At 39.5% G+C, this 24946-nt stretch overlaps 1 long non-coding RNA gene across 1 annotated transcript; it reads right to left on the bottom strand.

Annotated features, from left to right (window-relative positions):
• Positions 1-17824: 17824 nt before the first annotated feature.
• On the bottom strand, positions 17825-20930 carry LOC141921868 (uncharacterized). Its single transcript, XR_012622806.1, has 2 exons — positions 20225-20930; positions 17825-18394 (listed from the first exon to the last, which is right to left on the bottom strand). It is a non-coding gene; the product is annotated as an uncharacterized LOC141921868 (long non-coding RNA).
• Positions 20931-24946: the final 4016 nt, after the last annotated feature.

The following is a 24946-nucleotide window of genomic DNA, read 5'->3' as shown; positions in this document are numbered from 1 at the left end:
AATTTGCTATATAAAAAGTAAAATCTTATTTCCTTGTTTTGCCTTCTCAAGGTTTGGAACATTACCTTAGTTTAAGTTGGAGTATTTCATGATGTCAAGAATTTTCCTCTTGTAGCAAGGCTTTTTCTTCTGATACACAGAGATCCCTTTCTGCAGAGTAGCACTCATTGCCGCACTGCTGATAAATGTTAAAAAAACAAAAACAAAAGTGGAGGGGAAGGATATTCATCACCAACCAACACATCATCCAAAGAGCATTTCTATTTTTGCAAGTGTACCTAGATTTGTGCCATCTACTTTCAGGTACCTGTTCAGGTAGGTGTAGGAGTTCTCCCAAGTTAGGTATCTGTTTTTCCAGAGCAGTCAGTCAGGAGAGGTAGATTGCCTGAAATGCTTTCTAGAGTGCTTTCTGGAGTCTCTAGTAGAGAAGATTAACTTGTTCCTTGAAACGGTCATCATAATGTCATTTTGTTGGCAATCCTTCAGGATGATCTCTGTATATAAATACTTTATTCTTGCATTTCAGAAATAAGTATGATTTTTTCTCCAAGATCTGCTAAATTAAGCAAGGAGACACAATTTCAAATCCTATTAAGAAAAGTTTCCAAACTGGAACATGAACTGAAACTATGGATCACTGACACTGTGAATGAAGAATGGAAAATCTAAGAAAGGGAAAGATATAATTAACAGCACTATAAGTTCATATCTACTTTGGTAATAGGAATTAATATGGGATATTAATCTTAGTTGTGAGTTTTGACACAATCAAGCTATCTGCTTATTTCATCATTGCCTTTTTTGGTACTAAGACAAATGCTGGATAAAAATATGTATCTATCTAACTTCATATTCAGAGAATTGGTTTAGATCAATAGAACACCCTTCAAGTTATTCTTCTTTTGATCAGTTTAGAAATATTCTTGGCAAAACAAAGAGATGGAAAGTACTGAGCTGAAAAGAGAACTTCCTGAACTGAAGAAAACACAGATCTCATGAAAAGTAATTTCTTAGAACTGTTCAAATCATACATTTCTAAATAGATTATCTTAATCTAGGGCTCTTAATTTAACAATATTGTTGATGATAGCTAACAACAGTGTACCGATCAAGTCTTAAGGAACTCAGGTAGCCTGGAATATCTTTCTTTTACATGTTATAATATTAAAAAATTGTATTTATATTCCTCTCCTGAGGGTGATATCAGAATAAAAAGCCTAAACATTATTTACTTACCTTTTAAAAATGCCGATTTTCTTAAACAGGAATTTTCTGGGCTTCAACTGGGCTTCAAAATCCAAATGAACAAAATGTTTAACATGAAACTCAGCAGTTTCACATTAACAGATCCTGGCTGACAGTATGAAACTTGGACATTATTGATTATAGTTCCAATGAGATGTACTAACTTTAATACAGCGTACAAGCAACATGTGCAGGCAAGCCAGATGCAAAACTGGAACATTATCTAAACAGAGTTGATTTCAAATGTTTCAAATGTAAATAACCCACAGGGTGGTCCTTGAGACCGTCAGCAGTCATTATTTTCTGTAGCATAAACAGGGCTGTCAGCTGGGATTTCTGTCACAAAGATAAAAAGTCATTCTTCCCTGGCAAAGCCTAGACTGTTGTTTTTAAAGAAAGTCATGCACCTCCATGATAGATAAAGAGTTTCTTTCTGCTTTTTAATGAAAGTATTTTATAAGCTGCTGTGAAAACCAGAATAGTTGTCTGAACAATGTAGACTAGGAGATAAGTAAAGGTTAATGGAATTAGCAGAGTAATAAACCTTAAAATTCTAACGTATCTAAATAAATGCATACTTTCCATAGGTTCACTGTGTTTGCTTTTCAAAGTTTTCTGCAAGTAGAAAAAGCTAAACCAAGAAAATAGATAGCAATAGATAACAAACGTACAACCTTGGATGAAAAAATCATTGTACGTTTGAGGCTACTGCTTGAATTAAAAATATGAACATGATCAGTTTAAGTGATCTGAAGGATTAGTTGATCATAGGGATTTATACAATGGCTTTAAGATTTAAGTTCTCTAATCTGATTCAGATATTACAGAACAGTATTATTACACTGCCTGCCTCTACTTAGTTCAATAGCAGCTGAGCAATTAAAACATCTTAACAAATCTGGTCTGATGTCTCTAAGCACCTTCAAGACCTTTTTCACATTTCCTCCTGGAAATGGGTTGTCAGGGATCTAGACCTCTTTCTGTAATTGTCGTGTGCTCTGCTTGAAAACTAGAGAACTTCACGCTTTGCTGAACTACAAAGCTCTCTTCTTCCTATGGAGGTGTTTTCTTTGTGCCTGAGGAACTGCATATAGATTCTACCTTCCATGATAGAGTCATCCTTTGCAACCTGTATTTTTACTTGCTTACATGGTGCAGTGAAAGGTAAGTAGAGTCAACTGAAAGCATTAACAATGTTGTTAATCCCTCCTGGTGCCTTGGCTCCTGAATATATATTATGTCCCTTAGTAATTTTTGGAATAAGGAAGGAAAAGGGAATTCTTCCTCTGGAGTGTGGCCTGAAACCTGAAAGTCTAAGGAAACAATGTACATTTTAATGTGATAAATGAAAAATGGCAGAAAGCTTTTGAAAATTGTCAAGGCTCAGGGGTGATTCTGCACTCTGATCCTTTTGTAGCCAGGAATATCATCACAGTTCTTTTAATCTTAAAAGGAATCCCATGACTGCACTTCTTTGCTTCTGGATCGTACAAGATAAACTTGGCTGTATTTGACACTGCAAAAAATACCCCTTCACCTAAGAAATTATGTCCAGTGATGCAGAATTGACTTTCTTCAAACAGTCTCTTACTCATTCAGCGAAACCTGCAGGAAAGGGTTAAAAAGTCAAAATATCTTTACTCCTCTCTCTTACCTAAATCTTTACTCTTTGCTTGTATGTTCTGCAAAGTCTGTGTAGTGTTGCCTTTATGCTTGTCAGATTGCCTAGCTACATTTTTTCTTTTTCCTTTACCCCTCTTTCAGTGTGCTTCCCATTTCCTCTCAGGCAGCCACCAACCATTTAGTTCACCTTTCTTTCCCCAGGGGATTCTGTATGCTCCTTTCAACCCTTGCATTCCTGTCTTGGAAAAATAGCTGTATAACATTGGCTGGCATCCTGAAACAGCATCTTCCCTTTTAAATCTAGCGCTTGCACTTAACTCTCTTAAGTTGTCTATAGTTGTCTTTATCTTTTCCTCACTACAAAACCTTTCAATTTGCATAACTACATAAAATAATACTGTGAGTATCCCATTACTTTCTACTGTTAAAAGGAATTTGATGGCCAACTCCTAATAAGATCAATGAATTAGATATGCCTAAAATAGTACAGGTTTTCTTTTGTGTCAAAATTAATCCAAATGACAATATATTTTAAACAGATCTTTAGTTCAGCAGATAATAGCGCTTAGGGATATGGTGTAGTTGGGAACTGTCAGTGTTTGGTTAATGGTTGGACTGGATGATCTTCAAGGTCTTTTCCAACCTAGATGAGTCTGTGATTCTGTGATAAGGTCAGCAGATATTTTGAGCGCAAGGAAGATGTAAGTGTCTTTGTCCCATACGTGCTTCATGAGGAGCAACTAGCCTTTACTGAAGCAAGATGAAACCTGCCCAAGTACCACACAAATGATGGCCAAACTTAAATAAAATGATTGTGAAGAATCTATTGCAGGATTTAGGACTGGAACAAGATAACTTTAAGTGAAGTACTGCACACACAAGAATGTCAATGGTATCTTTGTGAAACAAGTCAACATATATTAGTATGAATTTCCACTATTTATGTGGGAAAGGTGAATGTGTCAATTATTGTTTATTCAAATCTATTTTTTCCAGCTCATTAATTTCAGTTCCCTCAGAATAAAGGCTGTAGAATTATAAATTCAGCATGCTATAAGCACTTAAGCTAACCATCCACAGATCTTTTGCATTAGATTTTACCAGAGCTCCACCCCAGACATACAGCTATCTGCATACCATGTGCAGACCTACGTAACTGAAATGATGACAACAAGGGACTATCCTTGCATAATTATTGAAAAGTATATGGAGGCTGGTATCCCAGTTTCTGGGTCCTGAAAGGGGAATGTGCTCATCTTGGTATGTAGTCCTCTCTGATTCTTTGAATCACAGCTGTACTTTTTGGTTTTTGGTTTTGACAGAAGTAATTTTTTCAGCAGAACAGAATTTTTGACAAAATCCTCCCTTTCACAAGAATTGTCCTTGTTTTAAACTCTTTAAAATACAGAGTGTTTAGATTTTTTTTCCCCAAAAATGTGGAAAAAAAGGTTGAAGGATAATTTCAGTAAAAATCAGGAAAAATTAAATTTTCTTCAAGTGTGTTTCAGGTGTTCCAGCCCCCTGAGACTTTTCTTCTGCTGTTTCCAGTAGTTTCATCATCCTACAGTGTTTCAGTAATTTTCACGCATATTGCTTTTAGATTTGTGTTTATGCATTTCATGGCCTTTCAGAGCAAAGAAACTTAACTACTGAAATAAAAAGGGATTGAAGTCCCTGCAGTAGAATGTGTGTTCCAGAGGTACAGAAAGCTATAAATGTGTTCTTTATAATTATAGTCCTTTCCTTCCTTTTTTCTTCACCTGGCGTCATTTTTGTTGCACTATCAGTAAAACAGTCTAGTAATTGCCTGTAGTAAAGAAAATGCAAACTTTCCCCTATGCACTGACATGTCAGATTTGAATGTTAAAGGGAAATACACTGAAGCCAGCTGAAACTGTGGTTGTGGAGAAAGAAGATTCTTTCAAATCCCATTCTTCGGTATCTTTTCTATAAGTATCCGTTGCATTTACTAAATTAATGCCAAAAAGCTTTACTGCAGCAGTAGGTAATAAAGTGGAGGGACTGGATAATCTAAGGGTAGATTCTGTGTAGCAGTTTTTATGAGTGCCTCTGCATGTGTGTGTATCTATATGTAGTATTTGATGAAGAAGTAATGCTGGACTGAACCTAACCTCTTTCATTGGATTATATTGCATCTTGCCTTTTCCATCATTACTATATTATTAACTGATGTTTATTTTCATAACTGTGCTTTTACTACATTTGTAAAAAAATAAGAGCCTGCTTTGAAGTTCAGGATTATATTGTGCTGGGAATATTACTTAGAAATTGGATCAAATACAGCAACGGAGGGAGGGGACTGAGCATGGGAAGGGTGAGTGGAGCATAAGCCATAGAGGTTCTGAAGCCCTGGTCCCGTGACCTTTAATAACATAGCTTCACTTCTCTCCCACTCCACAAGCAGCACCACTGATTTAGTTGCATGAATAAGATTTAAAGGATCAAAATTCTAACTTGGCACTGGTGGACGTATTGACATCATTTGGTTTAGTCTACTGTAAGATCTAATTTTGCTCTGATTCAGAAGAGAAAACTCAGAAGAGCACACTCCCTACATAGTCACTGGAGAGAGGTAAGTGCTTCCAGGGGGGACACTTAGTGTCAGTAAAATGGCTAAATCAGACAGCGTAGATAACATGCTTCTGAAATATAACTGTACCATGTGGTTCTTGGAAGGCCAGACAGAGACTTGGATGCATGTTAAGATTAGTCAAAGAAAGATAAACTTATGGTGGAGTTCTTGCTACTTTCATTTGGAATGTTAATAGCCCAAATTAAAACAGTGTAGAGTACTCCAAATACCAGAGCAATGAAAAAGTTTACAGCAATGATATCAACATTTGGAGTATCCATATTTTTTCAAGGTCTGCTCAATTCCCATGACTTTCAAAATACTTGTACATTGCCAAATAACTCAGGGTACAGATATGATGTAGGCCTGATTTTAATTTGAGTGCCTGGGTACAATTCCTTCACCAATGTTACCCCATGAATCCAAAACAGAACTGAACCAAATAAAGTTGCTTTCTATTATAAGAAGTATATTTTGTCCCCACAATTGAAATAAACTTCCACGTTAGTGTACTCAGAAAGGAGGCCAAGGAGTGAACTGGCACATAAAAATTCTCTTTAAGTAAGAACAAAGGGATTTTCTGAAGCCAGTGTAGAAATGTAAGTAACCCCTGTTAAAATTATGTCTTCTCTGGGCAAACATAGATAAGTTTGTTCTCAAAGTCTGACAATTCTGGAGCCCCCAACAAAAGAAAGACATGGACCTGCCTGAGCAGGTCCAGAGGAGGCCGTGAAGATGATCAGGGGGCTGAAGCACCTCCCCACTGAGGACAGGCTGAGAGTTGGTGTTGTTCAGCCTGGGGAAGGGAAGGTTCCAGGGAGACCTTAGAGTGGCCTTCCAGTACTTAAAGGGGGCTACAGGAAAGATGGGGAGGGACTCTTTATCAGGGAGTGTTATGATAGGACGAGGAGTGACAGTTTTAAACTGAAAGAAGGTAGATTTAGATTAGGTGTATGTTACGGAGGCTTCCAAATAAGCAACCCACCACCAATTTAAAAAAATAAATAGATTTATTTTTTCCATAAAACCACCAGTCAGCTCTCCGTAGATTACAGATCCGGATGTCCACAAGAGGAGAACAGAATAACTTTCTGGGGTTTGACAGTAACCCGAAATACTTTACAAAGCCCCACTCCCCAGGGGTTTAACGACAACCCCAAACGAAAACTTCACTTCCTAGGGTTTAACGGGAACCCGAAACGTAAAACAAAGCCTCACACCCCAGGGGTTTAACGACAACCCCAAACGAAAACTTCACTTCCTAGGGTTTAACGGGAACCCGAAACGTAAAACAAAGCCTCACACCCCAGGGGTTTAACGACAACCCCAAACGAAAACTTCACTTCGTGGGTTTAACGAGAACCCAAAACGAAAAACAAAGCTTCACAGCCTAGGGGTTTAACGGGAACCCCAAACGTAAACAAAACTTCACTACCTAGGGTTTAACGACAACCCAAAACGCTCTATCACTCACCTAGAAAGTGAGGGCTCTCAACCTCGAGGACCTGCTCAGGGCAGCGTCCCGACCCAAAGTACCTCGAGGAGTTTCCTTGGGCAGCGTCCTGACCCAAGGGGAGAGTCCTCTGACCGCAGTGTGCAGCTCCAGGGGACGAGCTCAAAATGGCTCCCCCAGGGGACTCCATTTATACCCAGGCCGAATCTGACCTGTAGTCAATAGCGGCTCCCATTGGTCAAAGGTCTCAGCTACCGCGAGACCCTGAAAACAAAGACAGCCAAAAGCTGCCACGTTTCAACAGCCAGGAAGCTCTGTTTTCACTGGGCGGATGCACCTGCCACAGTGTAAGGAAGAAATTCTTTCCTGTGAGGGTGGTGAGACACTGGCACAGGTTGCCCAGAGAAGCTGTGGATGCCCCCTCCCTGGCAGTGTTCAAGGCCAGGCTGGATGGGGCTTTGAGCAACCTGGTCTAGTGGAAGGTGTCCCTGCCCATGGCAGGGGGTTGGAACTAGGTGATCTTTAAGGTCCCTTCCAACCCAAAACATTCTATGATTCTATGATTCTAACCTTGTCTTTTATACTCCTGATTTCAAGTCTTATATGCAGCTTTCACTTCAGAGATAGTGGCATGAGATAAAGCATCATCTCCTTAACCCAGATGAAGTTTTGGTCACACCATTTTTTGCAAACAGACCAATCAACCACCAGGCTGCCAGGCTGGGACAATGGCAAAGTAACAGGCAGAGAGATAAATGTGGGCATCTGAGTCCATCCAGCTTCTGGGCATCTGTGTCCATCCAGCTCACCAATCTGCCACTTGCTGGATACAATCTTTTGGTTGAGCCAGCCTTGCCACTTCCTCTTCCCTATGTGCAATGTGAGGAACATCCTGTGCTTAAAGCTTCAAGGACTAATACATGTAAAGAACTGAACACAGGCACATTTGAAAGATGGAAGTGTATTTCACATCCACTCTGTGTTGGTACCTTGGCAGCACTGTTCAACTTACTGCTTGTGTGAAGTCATTTTGGACTAGCCACTTATTTTAGGGAACAGCACAGTAAAATGCTGAGCTCCCTGTGGTCTCCATGGTGTTAAAGAAAGTGAAAGCAAATTAATTGTAATATTGATATGCACCCACAAAATAATCGAAGCTGTATCCTAGAGAAGACTTGACATCTGGGGTAAACCCTGGCTGTCCTGGATATCCATCACTCCAAAAGCAAACCTTTGGCCCCTTTATATTTTCACAATTATATCTATGTTATCACAAAGAAGCAAGAACGTGGGAAAGGAAAAAAAAAATGTTTAAAATAAGCATCTGTACTGTGGGAACATGGTGAGGGAAGAGCAGTGAAGGCAGCAGCTGTCCTTCAGAGCAGAGTGAAATTCTGTGCAAGGTTCTGTTGTGTACATGCCCGTTTTGTTTAGAAAGGTGCTGTTGCCTGAGCACCTGCCTGGCTTACCCTAAAGCCAACAAGCAGCAAATAGGTCTGTCTTAGAGATGCTAAAAATGGCCATAGTTTGTGATTACTAGGTCCAAAGCCAACAGGAGGCCAGGCCAAGCAAATGCACCTTCTAGTTTGGCAAGTTTGGGTGCTGGCTGTTTGCTGATGGGACTATACAGATGCTACATATCCTATCTCATTTGAAACATCTGTGGGAAATAAAAGTATCAAATGAATGATGAATACAGAACATGAGGTTCTCATTGCAAAAACAAAAGAATGCAAAAAAGAAAAGGCTCATTTTTGCTGCTTTTCTATGGTGGTCCTACAAGTCCCTTAGTAAATACTGAAATGGAAAAAAACCCAACCAAACCAAAAACATAGGAAACTAGATTAAAATAGTTTATAAACTAAAAATTGCTCTTGCAATCATTAGGAATTAATTTCAGAGAGTTTTATATTGAAAGCCTAAGGACATTCTTCTTTTAAGAAATGAGTTGCCTCACTGAACATATTTGAAGAGTTTGAGGTAAAGTAAAGGACATTTGATTTACAGAGCTGTTGGCTAATGTGTCAACATCCATAGTCATGGCAGTCAGAGGCCCAGGCAAATCACAGATTAAAAGACACCATCAATGTCAGCAAGAACAACAGTGGGCTCTATATTAGCTCAAGAGTACCCATGCTTACCATCCTCTTATCTTTTGTGATTTTTTCCTAATACTTCGAATGTTCTAAATTAAGGCTTCTTGATAAGTGTTTGTGAGACATACGAGACACTCCTGCCCAGATACCAGTTTCCTCATGGACATGGAGCAGAAAGAGTCAAAGCCCAAGTCATGTGGGACAAAGGGAAAGGAGCAAGGGATATGACATTCCTGAAAAATTATTGTGGATAGAGAAAATAAATAAGTATCTAACCAGCTAACATGGTCTTATCAGTCTGCTTCTGTAAAGAGAGGCTGCAGGAACTTGTGAGAAAATGAGAGATTGAGCAAGATAAGAAGGGAAGGCGTGAACTTGGGAAGAAGCTGTAGAATAGAGAGTGGAAAAGGATTGTATCAGAAGACTTGCACCACCAATTAATTCATTCAAATGTTTTGTGGTTGGTGTGTCAGTCTCATTTTATTTTGGGAGTTGTCTTTAAGTCCTTAGGAAGAAAATAGCAGAAGAATGTTTGCTCCAATAAACTAAGGATAAATGGAAGTGATGTCCGTTGTTCTATCAAGTTCCCAATGATATTAAACATCCTTTTATTTCTCCTTATCCTCTTCCCATAAAGCCAAAAGCATAAAATTGTCACGGCACAAACATTAGCAATGCTCCTCTACAAGGATTACACAGAAATCTGTGAAATGTTCTGCAAAGCCAGAAATATAGTTAAAGCTTGGAAGCTGTCTCAAAAAAAATGATGTCTCAAGCAAAGCTGATTTTGTAATTTTTGATAGCAAACCTTTCCCTCCTGTGGATTATTAACAGCCACCCCAAGCGCTGGTCAGAGCGAGTGTGCCATGATAATGGAATGAGCAGTAAGTAGAAAGCGTTCAGCTGTGAGCAAGCATGAAAGCAATGGACCATGCAAATCTTGGTGAAGCAGTTCCCCTTTTGGCCCTCACGCATCTATCCCTAATGGGTGTGATTTCCAAAATGCATCAGAACTAAGTAAAAAACTGATTTCTTCAAAATCACTGTCCTGGATTTCCAATCCCCTTCACTTTTGGTATATCAACTCAGTTCCTTGCAGAATCAAAGAAAAATACACTTTTAAGCTCAATACAAAACTTAGCACACAGGCAAGAGAGGGAAAAAGATAGTTATTGTTACTTTTATTCTTAGATACTTCTGTGGCACCTCACTGCTCTGATTACAGAGGCCACACCTAGCTACCCAGATATTCTTTTTGAAAGAGAAGCACAAAGAATATCTTGACATCTCAGGTAATTCTATAACTACAGAAAATTGACACAATTCATTTATTTACATGACCTGATAGTCCTTTATGCAAATTTATGCGATGTTAAAATGCATTACTATAAGCTCCATAGATTTTAAATTTTTATGTTTACCTGGTCAACTGAGTATCTGTACTTCACATTAGTCAATAAAATTTACTAAGGAAGTAATATACAGAAGGGATAAAGTCTTCATGAAAGAAGTAAATTTTGAGTATAGTTTGGCTGCCATTCAAAAATGCAGAATTCTGAAGGCTCAGTTCATTTCAGTGGGAGTCTTGCTCTCAGACAGTCTAAACTTTGTCATCAGTGGCAGCCAGCAGAGCAATAGCTAACTTGGCTTTTGATAGACAGAGCTTCTTGCTAGCCAGTTGGGTTAATAAACAGTTTTGAAAGAGTTTTTTTATCCACTGTTACATTGACAAAAACTTACGATCACTGAAACCAGAAGTCTGAATTAGAAAGGAATCTCGCATCCTCGTGTCTCTGTTCATACATTGCATTTACAACGGCGTATTTTGACTTGGATTCCTTTTATTTTCTTTGAACAAGCACTTGTAATTTTTCTTTGGTTTTGAACATACCATGTATAAATGACATTTTTTAGGAAGACTAGGTAATTGTTGAGTTTTTGCTCTTTGTCACAAACACAAATATGTATCAATGAGAAAGGTTTACAAGTCAATGATGTCTCTTGAAGTTTGGATTTGTCCTGAGTTCTAACAGCTAACATCTGACACAGAGAGAAATATCTAAAGAAATCTATCATGCTCCCACTGGAGTCAAAAGAGCCAAGCTGATAGTAGGAGAACATAGAGTGAAGGTTACTGGATAGTGGCAGTGGCAATCTAAAATGGACAGTCTGATGATTGATCATATTCCATTTCTCTTGAGAAATAAATCTAATAAGTCACACTGGACTTTAATAAATGCTTAAATGTAACAGGGAAATAAGTTTCTTTGCTGAATTGGGGCCTAAACGAAGTAGTTTTAAAAATTAAAAAAATAGAGTTTTCTAGTCTTGTAGATTTTTCATCTCTAATTAAAATATTGGGAAAATCCTAAAATTAAAAAAAAAACAAACCAAAACAAAAGAAACCCAAACACACTAAAAGCAAAATGAGAACAGATGAAATGGCAAAATTCAGAACAAGAAATTGTTACTTATTTCCCATTTCTCCTCCTAGGTTTTTAAAAAGTAAACCTCACAGACTTTCAAGACAAAAAGAGAAAAACAATTCGGAAGAGTACATAAGGAGTACAAGCAAAGAAATTACTAGAAACAACTGACCTTGAGCCAGTCTTTCAGAATGACAGGCTGATAAGGGACTAGATGGATAAGAAAAGAATATTGAAGATAGGACTGAAAAAGTCCTCAGCCTTTGTTTTAAGCTCTTTTAGACATTTCCTTGGCCAGTATGTTATTGACCTAAAGAAAGTAATGACTTCCCTTGCTTCCTAATTTCTATAAATGATGGGGCTTTTACAGGTAGGACAATGTCAGCTTGATCATACACAGTGTTTACAGTTGGGAACGTTTGAAAGGAGAAAAGATAACTTTATTAGATTACTTTTCATAATTTTTTTTTCTGCAGATCTGCTAGGAACTACTAGGTTCACTGCTGAAAAATTTGGGGTGAAATCATGGCCAATGGGACTTTTGCCATCAATTTCAAAGGAGTAAGATTTCACCCTAGATCTTATTTGTCTAGCAAGAAAGTGCTTATTTTTCTATTCTTTTTTTGTGCACAAACTGTCAGCGTTGCATGAAACAAACCATCCTGATTTCCAGAGGCCCTTTCAAAGGCCGGGTGATTGCCAAAATTGCAAATCCAATTTGTTCACAGATTGACCAGTGTGTGATCATTCCAATTATATTTGGCACATGTCAAGTGGAAGAATCAAACCTCCCTCTTTTTGGATCACTTATAAACACTTCAAAAAATAAACTCGCGATATAATTAGCTGCTGAAATGCTTGGCAGGTTGCCCTTAAAAAATCCCCACCAGAAGAAAACACACCCCCTTGATTCTTCCCAAGCATGTTCTTCAATAAGCTACTCGGACCTTGTCCCCTGCACCTGCACTGATTAGCGTAATCCTCCTGACTGCCTGTGGGTACCCCCAAAAACTAGTTTTCCCACAAGTGAGGTCCAGGAACTGTGTTACACGAGAGCTGGACAATATGGCAAGATCATTCCCCGCCTCAATCTCACCCTGCACAAGCTGCTGCTTAAGCCCATTTGCAAGTTGAATATATGCAGCAGTGCTCATTGGTGCCCTTATCCTTCAACAACTCTGTTAATGATACATGTTGAGGTTTTCTTTTAGTATATCTGAAAATGCATGACCTTGTCGAGCTGTCTGAAACCCTGTGTAGGAGCTACCTTTTCTAGCAAACATCTGCCTTACCTCTTAAAAGAGTCCTTCTCTTCTGCCTTTTGCATAATCCTGCCAAAAAGCAAAGGAAAATTCAGTGAATAAGTTACTCATTTTTGCTGCTATCTTGAAACACAAAAGCTCTTCTTATTTCTTTACGATTTTCATTTTCCTTCCCAGTGATTCTTATAACAATAGCTTCAAAACACTCAGAAGCTGAGAAACAGAAAAATGCACTGCTGAAGAAGGAAAGCAGAATAGCAGGTAAACATATCGTGACACCCAAGCTTATTCAGCAAAACCACATTTTTGAGAACAGTTTGGCAAGAAAGAAAATATGCCTTTTTAAAGTCAGTTTATACTTTGTCATCAGAACACAGGGGACCTTCCACTGCTTAATCTTTAGAAGATGTTACTTCTGAAGCTAATTCATAGTCCCCTGGTGCTCTAACTTCCACTCTGTGCTGTTAACTCTCACCCTATTTCTATAAATTCAGGTCTCAAGATTGTCCAGATCTTGACCCCCATCTGTGCTTGTAATGCTTCTCAGTGCTCTGCTTTTTTAACAAAGTTTGTAAGTACCCATTTTGTGTGGGAAGACCATCAATTAAAATATTAAATCAGCCCCATCTCATGACCAATCTCTGTCAAAAAAGCCATTTCCAGCTCCACAGGTACTTGCTCGAAGCAACACCTCACTTTCTCCCTATTAAGTATTTCCATTGTGATGATCACTTTCCATTTTCCTCATCTTCTCCATCTCAGTTCAGTTCCCATGTAGGACACAATCAAAGGCAAATGTTTTAGACAAGTCTGGATAGTTTGGCTCTGGTTCATCACCTTTACCCAGGAATAGATTATCACAAAAGCTGCCAGATAAGCCTTGCACAATCCATATTTGGTAAGTATTGTTGCATTTCTTCCACGTCTTTACTTATGTTTTTCTTCAAAATTGTTCTGAAATCATGAATACTGACAAATGGATCAGTAGATGCCTGGTTTGTGTTTTTCTTTCATTAAATATAGCTAGTAAGTTTATTATTCTCTAGTCAAAAGCTACCACAGTCAGTGTGATGGGTGTATTTATAACAGTTTCTACCAGACTTCCATCTCCATGTGCCAGTTCTCTCAGTGTTCTGGGATCATATGATCCCTCCAGCTGAACCATGGTGAAGTATTTAGGACTGTCTGCTATCTTGTATATAGTAATGTTCATATCCATAAGTCATCTCTCCCCATTTTCTATCAAATCTTCCCACTAAAAAGCGATGAGCCACTTAATTTTAGGAGTAGAAGTTTCTCAACACAGGAAAATTAAATTCTGAATTTATGTTCACGTACACCATCTCATGAAACTCTGTGGGATTGCTACCCAAAGACTGTGCTTTTGGGAGAAAAATATTTATACTTGCAAAGATATGTAAATCCTAACACAAATTTTATGAAAATAGTTTTCAGACAGGTAAGCTTGATACCTAGAAAGATATTGGATCTCCCACTCATTTTCATTTAAGGAAAAGAACTACTTCAAAGAGAACAGATTAAAAACTTGTTATTTATATCTTCCAGGCAATTTTGGTTTGTGTTGTGTTTCTGCTTTTTAAGGCAATGTAACAATCCCCACTTGTATGTACGACATTGGGACACTCTTCCTCTTCTGTATAAACCTGTATTTCTGGATGTCTGTAAATCAGTCCCTCAAGATCATTCCAGACAGAAACTTGGCTTCCAGACTCTCAGTGCAGAGGAGAATGCTTTTCTTCCTGCATTTGACAAAAAGTAGATTTGATAGTGTGTAAGCCACACCACTGGAATGCAGTAAATAAATAAACATTTAAAGGATGTATTAGCAGCCTCAGGCAGTTTATTTACCTAGCTCTAACTCAAATTACCTCAGTTTAAAGAACAGTTCAGGCATTCAGCTGCTCTCCGACTTCCTGCATCCTGTCCCCTCAACAAGAACAAAGAATGTGAATATGCAGGAACAACAGACACAGAGAAGCACCAAAGCATCAGGACCACGTTTGAGAGCTTGTAACACATGCTTGAATCCCACGTATTTCTGGTGATGCTTTGCCAACAGCTCCTGAGTGCAGAGGGCAATGTAGGCACCGCTTACACCACACCCAGAACATGAAATTCTGGGCAAGGAGACCCAAATCTTCCCATCCCAGAAGGCAAGCTATGGTAATGCTCTGCCACTATTCCATTCTCAGATAATTTTTATAAGTGGGAGGAAATGCAGACCACAGAAGAAGGAGTCAATAGACCAAATATTACAGAAATTCCCCATCGTGCCCTCCTTTTAGAGGGCTAAGGCACCAACATTGCATTTCATACCATGAAATTCTCTAGTTGCTATTCCTCAGCTGCCAGAGAGTATCTTCCCACCAAGCTCCTCCTGGGATCAGTGCTATGAATATCCCCTCCAGCACAGCAAGCCGAGGCAGGCAGCAGCCACAGATGGCATTTGGCTTGGAGAATGTTTAGTTATGTGAACATCAGCTTTCACAATCTGATTCATAGCCTGAATGAAGGTTGCAAGTTTTCAGGCTGGTACACAGACACATTCAACTCTAGATTGTAGCCTTAGCAGCTCTTTTATTTAATCTGAAGAGAGTCAGTTACAATGAACATAAAATGTCTTTAAAATCCCCTGTCCACTTAAATTTCCCCCCTTTCTCCCCGTTCCTTGTTCCTTTCCATCAGGGATCAGGATTCCATGTTTTAGAGAGGTAATGAAGGAAAACAAATAGTTATGTATCAGTTATTCCTCCATGGCCACATGAAATTGATTACTTTAATTGTCTAAAGAAGGGAAATTCTGTCTGCTATCAACTACAGAGTTAATAAAGAATCTCAAAGGAAATGTTTTGTTGTAGAAGAGAGAAAAAATCCCTTCCTCCACTGTAACTTTGACACTAAACCAGAGTCATCCAGTTTTCCTTGGGCTTGTGTCTGAGGCATCAGAGTTCCCTCCATGGCCTCAGAGGGAAATGGACATGTCTAGAGGGCAGTTTTAGTGGCCTCACAGCATCTCAAGGCATTGGGTTCTTAATTCAGTTGATAGTCTAAAATTAAGGAGAATTAACTGAGACAGTTTAGCAGAAGTAAAAGTGTGGAAAAGACTGAAAAAACTGCATAGTGTGGGCATAGGTAAACAGAAGGATTCAACTACCTACAAATTTTGGTGTTTGCTTCACCAGAAGAATTTTCTGGTAAGATTAACAAGCAAATGGATGGTGTTTGTCAGAAGTGTGCAGCCTACATTGAAACAATGCTACTGACATTTACTTGGGTTTTTCCCCCTCTGAGGAACTCTTCTTTTTAAATTATAACTCTGTAATTGTCTTATATATCCTGGTTTCCATTTACCTTAAAATCAGCATAGATCCCTAGTGCTGTTTAATGGAAAAAGAGAAAGATTTGGTTATTTAAACAGGTGCCCAGTCTCTATGGGATGCATAGATTGAGGGGAGTTTAGTGAATACCCATGCAGTCATTATAGCTAAAACTGTTGATGAAAAGAGTTACAAATATGTTTTTCCCCTAAAACGATGAGACAGTATATGATGTTGTCTTACATTAAGGTTTCCTTTTTGATTACTTTAATTATTGTATTCTCTAAGAACAAACCAAATGTGTAAGGACACATCCTGGCTGCTCCTGTACCCTCTTTGCAATGCCTTGATGACACACTGAGATGCTGATGGTGCTGATAACACCTGGCAAAGGCAGCTTAATGCCATCCATTTTCTTTTCCCCAAGGTCCCGATGGCTATGGTGGCTTGGGTGAAGAAAATAAGGGATTGAATGGCTGGAGATGGCACTACATGGCACCTGCAACAAACCCTATTGGACTGGGGAGACAGAAACAAGGTGTAGTGTAACATCAGTGGGTGTCAGCCACTGCAACCTTGCTACACATACCTGAGCTCTTTATACAATAACTTCAGTGGAAAATGGTGCAGAAAGGATTCCAGCAGACAAGGTTATCAATCTGATCTAAACAGCACAGATATTTTTCAGGTCAGCACAGGACAATAAGCAGTACCACCCTGAAGCATCTTTCTGAGCTTTAGTGACCACCGGCAAAGTGTGGCAGCCTCTTAGAGCAAGTTGGGATGCTTCTGCTGCTAACAATGTGAATTGTCCATGAGGAGAAAGTCCTGTAACTGCATTTCAAGCTGTAAAGCAAGTCAGAAAGCTCCCACAGTTTGGTGTAACTATGCTAAAAGCTAAAGAAGTATAATACATAGGTGAAATCACATTTCATTTTGCCTGTGTGAGGCAGAAGGACCAAAAGGTGATGGTTGATCTGAAAATATTTGGATTTGCTCTCTTTAAGATAAAACACTAAATATCTTATTCCCATTTTGGTTTTTTGTATTGTTACAGCCCTATCAATCTGAAGACAGAGGAAAGGCAAGACCTGTAGGAAGAGAAGCTGTCTTTTGACATGCCAAAATGCCTGTTAAGTGCTAAAACCAGTCAACACCACTCTGCAGCCATCACAGTAAGTGTCCCTTGCCAACGGAGCTAAAGAAATTTATAGATACTGATCCTTTTATGAATGTGATATGTTTCATCCAGGTATCAAGTAGAGAATGGTTCTACAAAGACAAAACTAACCAAGCTGTATACACCAAGGTGAACACACCTTCACTAATGTACATAAACATCAGGTAAGCATTGGGAGAATATTTTTCATGAAGCAGACACTTCGACTTTGAGCTCTCAGCACTGTCCCCCTTCAAAAGTTGAACTTGAAAATGAAAATTTGTAATTCCACTTGTTTTATAGACAATAGAAAAACTTCTTCCTATTAAGCTTTCTCTTCTACAAATGTCTTTCTCTCTTTTTATTCCACTGGGACTAATGACCTTATCATCTGTTCTCTTCTAAGATCCTCTACCACTCTACTCCTTTTTTGCATATTGTCTAATTCATTAAAATACTTAAATTAAACTCAGAGCAGTTGTTCTGTTCTCAGTCTTTCTCAATCTGTTCTTGACCTTTCTTCAGATTTGCTTCTTCTACCTCAGACCCAAAGAAGGGTCATTTATCCCAAGTGCTGCTTGTTTGTTTCACCTGTGTAGAGGTTTGCAGACTGCCACACAACCAGGATCTTCACATTTTTTTGAGGAATTTAATTATTTTAACAGTACATATAAACTGGACCTCTTAAAGTATAAGAACAAAGTGAATAAACAATATTTTCACAGAATCACGGAACAGCCCAGGCTGGAAGGGACCTTGAAAGGTCATCTGGTCCAATCTTTTGTGAGAAAGGGAGCCTAGATAAGCCTAGATGTTAGTTCCTATAATAGCTAAGGATTATAAAATAGTGGAAATAATGGGAATAATCTCGTAAACAGAACTGCTGTTGAGTAGGCGAAGTGATGTTTGATGCTTAAGAGTGTCCTTTATAGGCAATGAAAACTTTTGCACCTTCTGTTACTGATGATCAAAGATCTGGTCACATAGTGCATGAAATGAACCATCCAATCATCATTTCTTTTCAAAGGATCATTAGTCTTGTGTTTCTGAACTGCTGGTTTCATAAAGCACAAAAGCCTTTGGACAAGTTGTCATCCTGGGACTTGATGTCCTGTACTCGGTAATGCATGGGCTTCTGTGCATGTTCAGTTGGAAATCCACAATGTCACTTTTCCTGTTGTTGATCATCAGTATCTGTTCTGAAGAGGACAGAAAGCAGAAGTATATGTGTTTAAAGGTTTATTAGCACAAGAATCTTTCATGCCTGTTAGCTGTTAATACAGATATTTTTCTCAATTTGTTTCCTTTCTTACTTTTGGACTTGTCATTTTTCACTGTGTTTTTCTGTGATAATCACCTGGTTAAGACATTTGTTTCTTCTGATTTAGTTTTTCTAGGCATTTCCTAATCAAGCTCTCTTCATTTTGCTTCTTTTTCTGAATTCTAACTACTTTATCACTATTATAGAAAGCACAAATTATGTCTATGTGCATAATTGATAAATTGGTTTAGTGGCAGACCTCTAAAATATGGGTTGATGAAAGTTTATGGCCAGCCTAATGTAATTACTAATTTGTAGGTGGAAATATTGGCATATTTTTTAAAAAACTACTTTTGCTCAAACTAGGCATTAATCCAACCCACAGCAAATTAATTTGTTTCAAACTGTCCAGTTTTTATCACTCTGGCATTTTTCAGTTGGAATATAATTTTGATTTATCATAATGCACCAACCTGGTATTCTAGGTGATATCTTACTGGAGCAACAATGTAAGGATGTGTCTTTTTGAGGATACAGATTTGTGCTGCCATCAGAGATGGATGTCATGAGACCAACAGCTTTAGCTGAGCGGGCAGCCAAGGGCAGGACTGACAGCCCACTTGTCCTCATCGCATTGGGGCAACAGAAGCAGGTACTTCTGCCACAAGGTATTTTCCAACTGATTCAAAGCTCAAATCTTTGCCTACAACTCAGGTGGGCTGAACAGAGTTTATAAGGAATTAGGTCACTCACTTCCATGCTCTGGGAATCACCTTAATGATTAGAGGTATATTACAGGACCTAGGAGGAAGTAAAGAATTGTACAAAAGAGGCTAAAAATCAAAGATTTTTCGGGGAAAATGGCAGTGGTGTTATAGCTTCAGGGTCTCTGGGTTGAACACAGATTAATGGATGTAAAGAGGCTGTTGCCCCTGTTCTGGTGGCAAACATTTTTCCTTGAAAACCAAATAGAAAAGGCTTCCTCGTGACTGTTAATTTATTATAAACAGTATGAATTGCAGGCAGGATTTTCAAAAGCATTATCTGTGTCTTTGGAAATCACAAACATTTCCCTCCCTGCCCCCCCATTCACTTCAGCGAAGCTGCTTAAAAGTCCCTTAGTATTTTCAGGTCACTGGCATTATTCCATGGATCTGAATTTAAACTTACGCTCATTGTCTTACCAGACCAAGACCATTCTAAGTGTTTTTTGAATCAATAATTTTCCCATCCTTTCCACGTACAAAATGGTTTTGTTTTCTCTTTAGTTTCTCCATAAATCTTAAGATACCGTCAAAATGCAACGTGATTTATATTCATTGTGCTTCATGTATGTTCCCCAAAGGTGCCAAAACAATAAACCCTGGGTAATAGATAAGTTATTGCTGATAACTCAACCAAGAAATATATGACAACTGTGATAGCATGGTTTGTTCTTAGCAATTATTTGTATTCTCTGAGAGATGGAAACTATTCCAGAGCCTGGGAGCACAAAGCCTCTAATCCAGCCATTAGGAAGAGAAGATAGATTCACTAAACTGCCAGGCCACAGAGATTGCTTATCTCTTTGTCATTACGCTGGGGCAAAGACAATTATTTCTGTCAAGCCTGGGCACAGGTTTCTCTCTGAAGGAACCTCAGATTGGGAGCACTTGATTTCTCCGGGGAGAAACATAATTTATCCTATTCATAAGCAAATAAGTAGGTTAGTAATTAACATAAGAAAAGCCTATATGAAGCAGATGGCAGAAGGGAGAAGAACTGGAACCTCAAGTGATCGCTAAACAGCAGGGCAAGGGCACATGGGCTGACGCTGGCAGGCTCGTGCCCTCTCCACCTCCATCCAAGGTCAACCAAGCTGCTTCGTTCAGGAAGGTATAGGAGCTGCATCTGTGTGAAGCGGGGGCCGGCATGCTGTAGCCACTCTCTTGGTGGGACTGTCAGTGGAGCAGCAGGAGAACAAAAAGGATGCACAACTGCCCAGACCCATGGTGCAAGTGCTGCTTAGCTGAGCAGCCCAAGAGCTGAGCGGTCCAGGAGCAGGCAGCATCGCCGTGGTTTGCCTGGTCTGCACTGAAAGCCGGAGTATCACTGTGAAGATGCGCAATATGAAATTCAAAATGGAACAGGGTTATTTAATCAGCAATATGTTTGTAATAGCACGAATTGCTCCCTGCTCATAAGTATGTGCATTAAATGCTTTCCAGAGACCAGCAGAGTAACCATGGACCCAAAAACCTCAAGGAATGAAAGGCATGGAGATCCCTCCCAGCAGGGTAGTGTTACAGACAACATTTAAAAAACACATCCAAATTTAAAAATAAAGCGAATAAACAAGTAAGCATGTTGCCCTCCACTACTGCTCAGTACATAACCTCTTACTGAGAAATGAACTGTCAGCAGAGCTGGTTGAGATTGCCACACCGGAGATGTGTGTCATAATTCACACCATTTTTGTGGAGATGGAGGTACCAAGAGTTACACATCAGCTCAACAGAACTCCTTCAATAGCCAGAAGAAAGGCTGCCCACCATATATCCAAATCATATTCTGGAGGAGACCATAGCTGAGATAGCTGAGAACCACTGAAATGCTCTGACATCCCTCACTAGATTTGGGAAGAGGGATAGATATGGGCACTAGTGCTCTTACATAGAGCCTACCCTGGGACCTTTGACTACGAGGTCCTTTTGTGACTCTTCTTGACCTTCTTTGTATTTAAGTAGTAGACTTCCTAGCAGGAACAACCTCTGGTGTGGTTACAAGGGATCGCAGGTGCTGGCAACACAATTAATGTGACAGTGCAAGATCCCACGATGCCATTATGGCTCATCCTGCTGTTCAATCCACCAAGCACAGTCTTATTTGCATTTACAGCAAAACTGGCTTCTTAGCAAAGTAATCCTGAGTTTGAAAGAATCCTGTCATGAGAGCTAAACCTCCAGAACGGTATGACCAAAGGTCTCTGGTTTTTTGCATTCATTTCTGTAATCCCGAATGGGTTTGGGTGGGAGGAAAGGACGAATATTTAGCAGAGCTGTTCTTGTTTGGAACATACCTTGCCTTGTTCATGTTGGTTCCCACAGCGGTCTGTTTAAGGAAGACACTGATTTCTCCTGACACCTGTGCTGCTCGTGACCTGCTGCTGCTGCACTCCCATGCCAAGAACAGCTGGGACCCCTGGGAGCCCCCCACCACTCAGTACCCACAGCATGGTGCCAGCCTTTCCCTCTTGCCCGTTGTCACTCCTCCCGTGTCGTCGGGAGTAGCTGTCAGTGCAGTACAAGGCTATAGGTTACATGGTGGTTGGAGCTGGTCCTCCAGCTCAGCAACTGCTTCCTGAGTGGCTGATGCCTAGAAATATCAACAGCAGCAGACAAGAAGGGTAAATTATCTTAAAACCAGCTTTCCCAACTCTCCAAAGTGGGATTGAAATTGGAGGAATGCCGGTTAAGAAGAAAGTGATGTTTATTCCCTCACAGTTGTTGAATACATGAAAATGAGAAATGCATTAACAACAATCTTGTTTGCTAACCAAAAATTCTTTGAGTTATTTCATAACTTAGATACTCTAAAACGTGATCAAGCGCACTCTGCCAGCATGCCCCTATATTTTCTATGAATTAAGTAAATAAGTCTCCCCCTGCCCACAGTGCCTTGCAGAGGGGTGAGCACAGCCCAGGGCAAACCCGCCAGAGGCTGGGCCATCGCACACGGGGGCTGCCTGGCCACCCACAGCTGCCAAGGGTCAGATGTCACCAGTGACGCCCACCTGGGGACACTCAGCTTCATCTTGCAGAACTGCAGGATTTGAGCAGTTAGCTGTCTGGCTCTCCTGTGAGCTTCACTTGGCTGGCTCCTGTTTCCTGACATCAGTGTCAATGAGAGCAGCATTAGGCAAAAAAGGTTAGATAACATCCTCTCAGTCATGTAGTAAAATCACCAGTAGCACTGGGGTTAAATTTAAGGGTTACTGGTCTTTATTTTGACCACAGAAACTGCCTGAGTGCCTGCTATTCTTAAAAATACAGTGTTTTTTTAAATAACTATTGTGTAGGTTTAATATAGATTGATAGTTGATTAGTCCTTACAGTCTTGCACCAGCAATATCTAACATAGCAACAGTTTCCAAGTTAATAACATCTAATTCATATAACAAAATACATAACGATTATTATTTACTACAGGAATAACTGTAAGCATAATGTCTCAAGATCATTACATTTAGTAGTCTTGGGTTTTGAACTGAAAGGTGAGGCAATAGCAACTCTGCATAAGGATGCACCATAAGCAAATATTTGGATATGAATTTTTAACCCAGCAGCATGCCTGTGCAGTTCTAGATTCTTCTGGTAGCAGTTTTAGCTTTAGAAAAAAAAAAAAAATTAATCAGCCATAGAGTTTTAACATTTTATGAGAAGTGATTTATGTTCAACCCAATGAAAAAATTTCCAGTGCAGCCTTTGTCAGAATGTCCTAAGATTATCTTGGCACTTTTTTTGAAAATAAACCACAAATGGTGAATGGCATATAATATGGGAGAAAAAGGGTGTAAACAGAGTTACGGCAAAAAATTTCTATATTCTGGTCAAAACCTGCAAAGTTTAAGCAACTCAGAATGTTTCATTTAAAATATAAAGTAATTCCATGGACCATGACCTATTGCATTTCTCAGTCACTGTAGAGATGGAAGTGTCTATCCACAGACTTCAATATTTACCACTGCAGCTGGAAGCAATGGCTTGGCGTTCGAACCTCTGCTTGCGGTTTGGAGACACATGGAGATATACGGTTTCCAGAAAATGTAATACTCGAAGATAATCCCTAGATGTCACTAAATACCACGGCTGGTTTAAGTTTAAAGACGTTTTGCACGAGACCCACTTTTCACTCTAGAGACACAGTGCATTCCTACCAGCTGCAAAATTATCGTTTTTTAAAAAAATGTTTTGCATTTAAGCCTTCCATTTCAGTGGTGAAATAATTGTATATTTTAAATTAGGAAAGTTAGAGCATAACAAGCTGCTCAAGCACCGATGTTAGGGGACGGCTGGGTTTGCTCCTGAGCTCTCAGATATGCCAGGTGGTTTGTGTCTCCTTCTGAAGGTGACTTAGGGCCTGATCAAGCAGTTTCTTAACTGAGAGGAAAAACTCCTTTCCCTTCAGTGCTTCTGAAAATCCCTCCCTTTCTTTTTCTTGTATGCAATTACTTTCCCACTGCAGCTTGCTCACACCTCATGCCCTTCTTTTCCTTCCCAGAGGTGCCTGGTCCCGTAAGAGTCCCCCAGAGCTGAGAGCAGCTGGAAGCAGCGGTCGGGGCCACCAGCCATGGCCCTTCCCAGCAGCTGTGTTTGGATTTATATCTATGCTGGTTTTCCTCTTAGTTTCCTGGGGTGGTGGCCATGGGAGATGGCCAGTTCTTACTGTGTGAAAGCAGTCCAGGTGAGCTTTTCACAATCTCTTCAATGCTATGGCTGCCTGGTGAGTATCACCATTATAACTGTACCTTTTTTTTTACCTCCTTGGTTATTTCTGAAAAAACACTTTGGATACAACCCGTTATAGGAAACAACTCAGTAAGCAAGGTACTTTGAAAACTATTACAGTTAGAGGTGTTACATGATACATCCAGTTTTCTGCCCTGTCCCAACACAACTCAGTTAAAGATGCTGGGACCAACCTCTGGCATTGAAGTCAACCACTATGAGCACCCCATGCCCATTGTTTCTGCTCTCTCCAAAGCACAGAGAGTGCATGCAAGCTGCCATTTGGTAGCACCCCCCAACCTGTGATAACACCCCAAGCACTCCTGAAAATAATTTAGAAGATATCTGGTTGATCCAGGCCAAAATTATATCAGAGACTGTTCTGAAAAATCAGCAGCGTGGGTAACTGTACTGCTGTTCGTGAGACTGTGACTTGGTGCTGCTGCTCCTATAGCTGTGGAAATACTGTCTCCTTGTGCTCTCCAAACAGGGAATACATAAAATAAAGGGAGGAATGAATTATTTAAAATGCTGATTAATCTTTTAAAGTTTTTCATTGCTTGGAAGTGTAAGGGCTATGCATAACCATGCATGTTCATTATTAGTTTCTTTTTCAAGTGTGTTATCAACACTTCTTTTATCTAGCAATTATTCCTTGGTCTTTCCTGGTAACATTTCTTTTTTAAAAAAAATGTTATGTGCTCCTCTTCTACTTACATTCTGTGTGGAATTATATCTGTATATTTTCTGCAGAGAACTCCCCTTCATACCAAGAATTTTAGTTAAGAGGCCGCCTTTGACAATCAGTAGGCCTATAGGGAAGATTTTCAGAGGTAGATGTGACAGGTGGTATTTTTGATCATCTGCCTTTATACTACGATACTATAAACTGTGCTATACACTGGCATCATTTACACATGTTGATGTCTCGCATTTCCTTGGACTTCCAAAGCAACCTAAAAATGAGTGATCTTTATAGCATGAAACGTATTAGTCAAGTGTTT

This window comes from Strix aluco, chromosome 3, assembly GCF_031877795.1.
Source record: "Strix aluco isolate bStrAlu1 chromosome 3, bStrAlu1.hap1, whole genome shotgun sequence".
NCBI classification, from domain to species: Eukaryota; Metazoa; Chordata; class Aves; order Strigiformes; family Strigidae; genus Strix; species Strix aluco.
The sequence above is the reverse complement of the archived record's forward strand: the minus strand, read 5'-3'. Positions and strand labels throughout refer to the sequence as shown.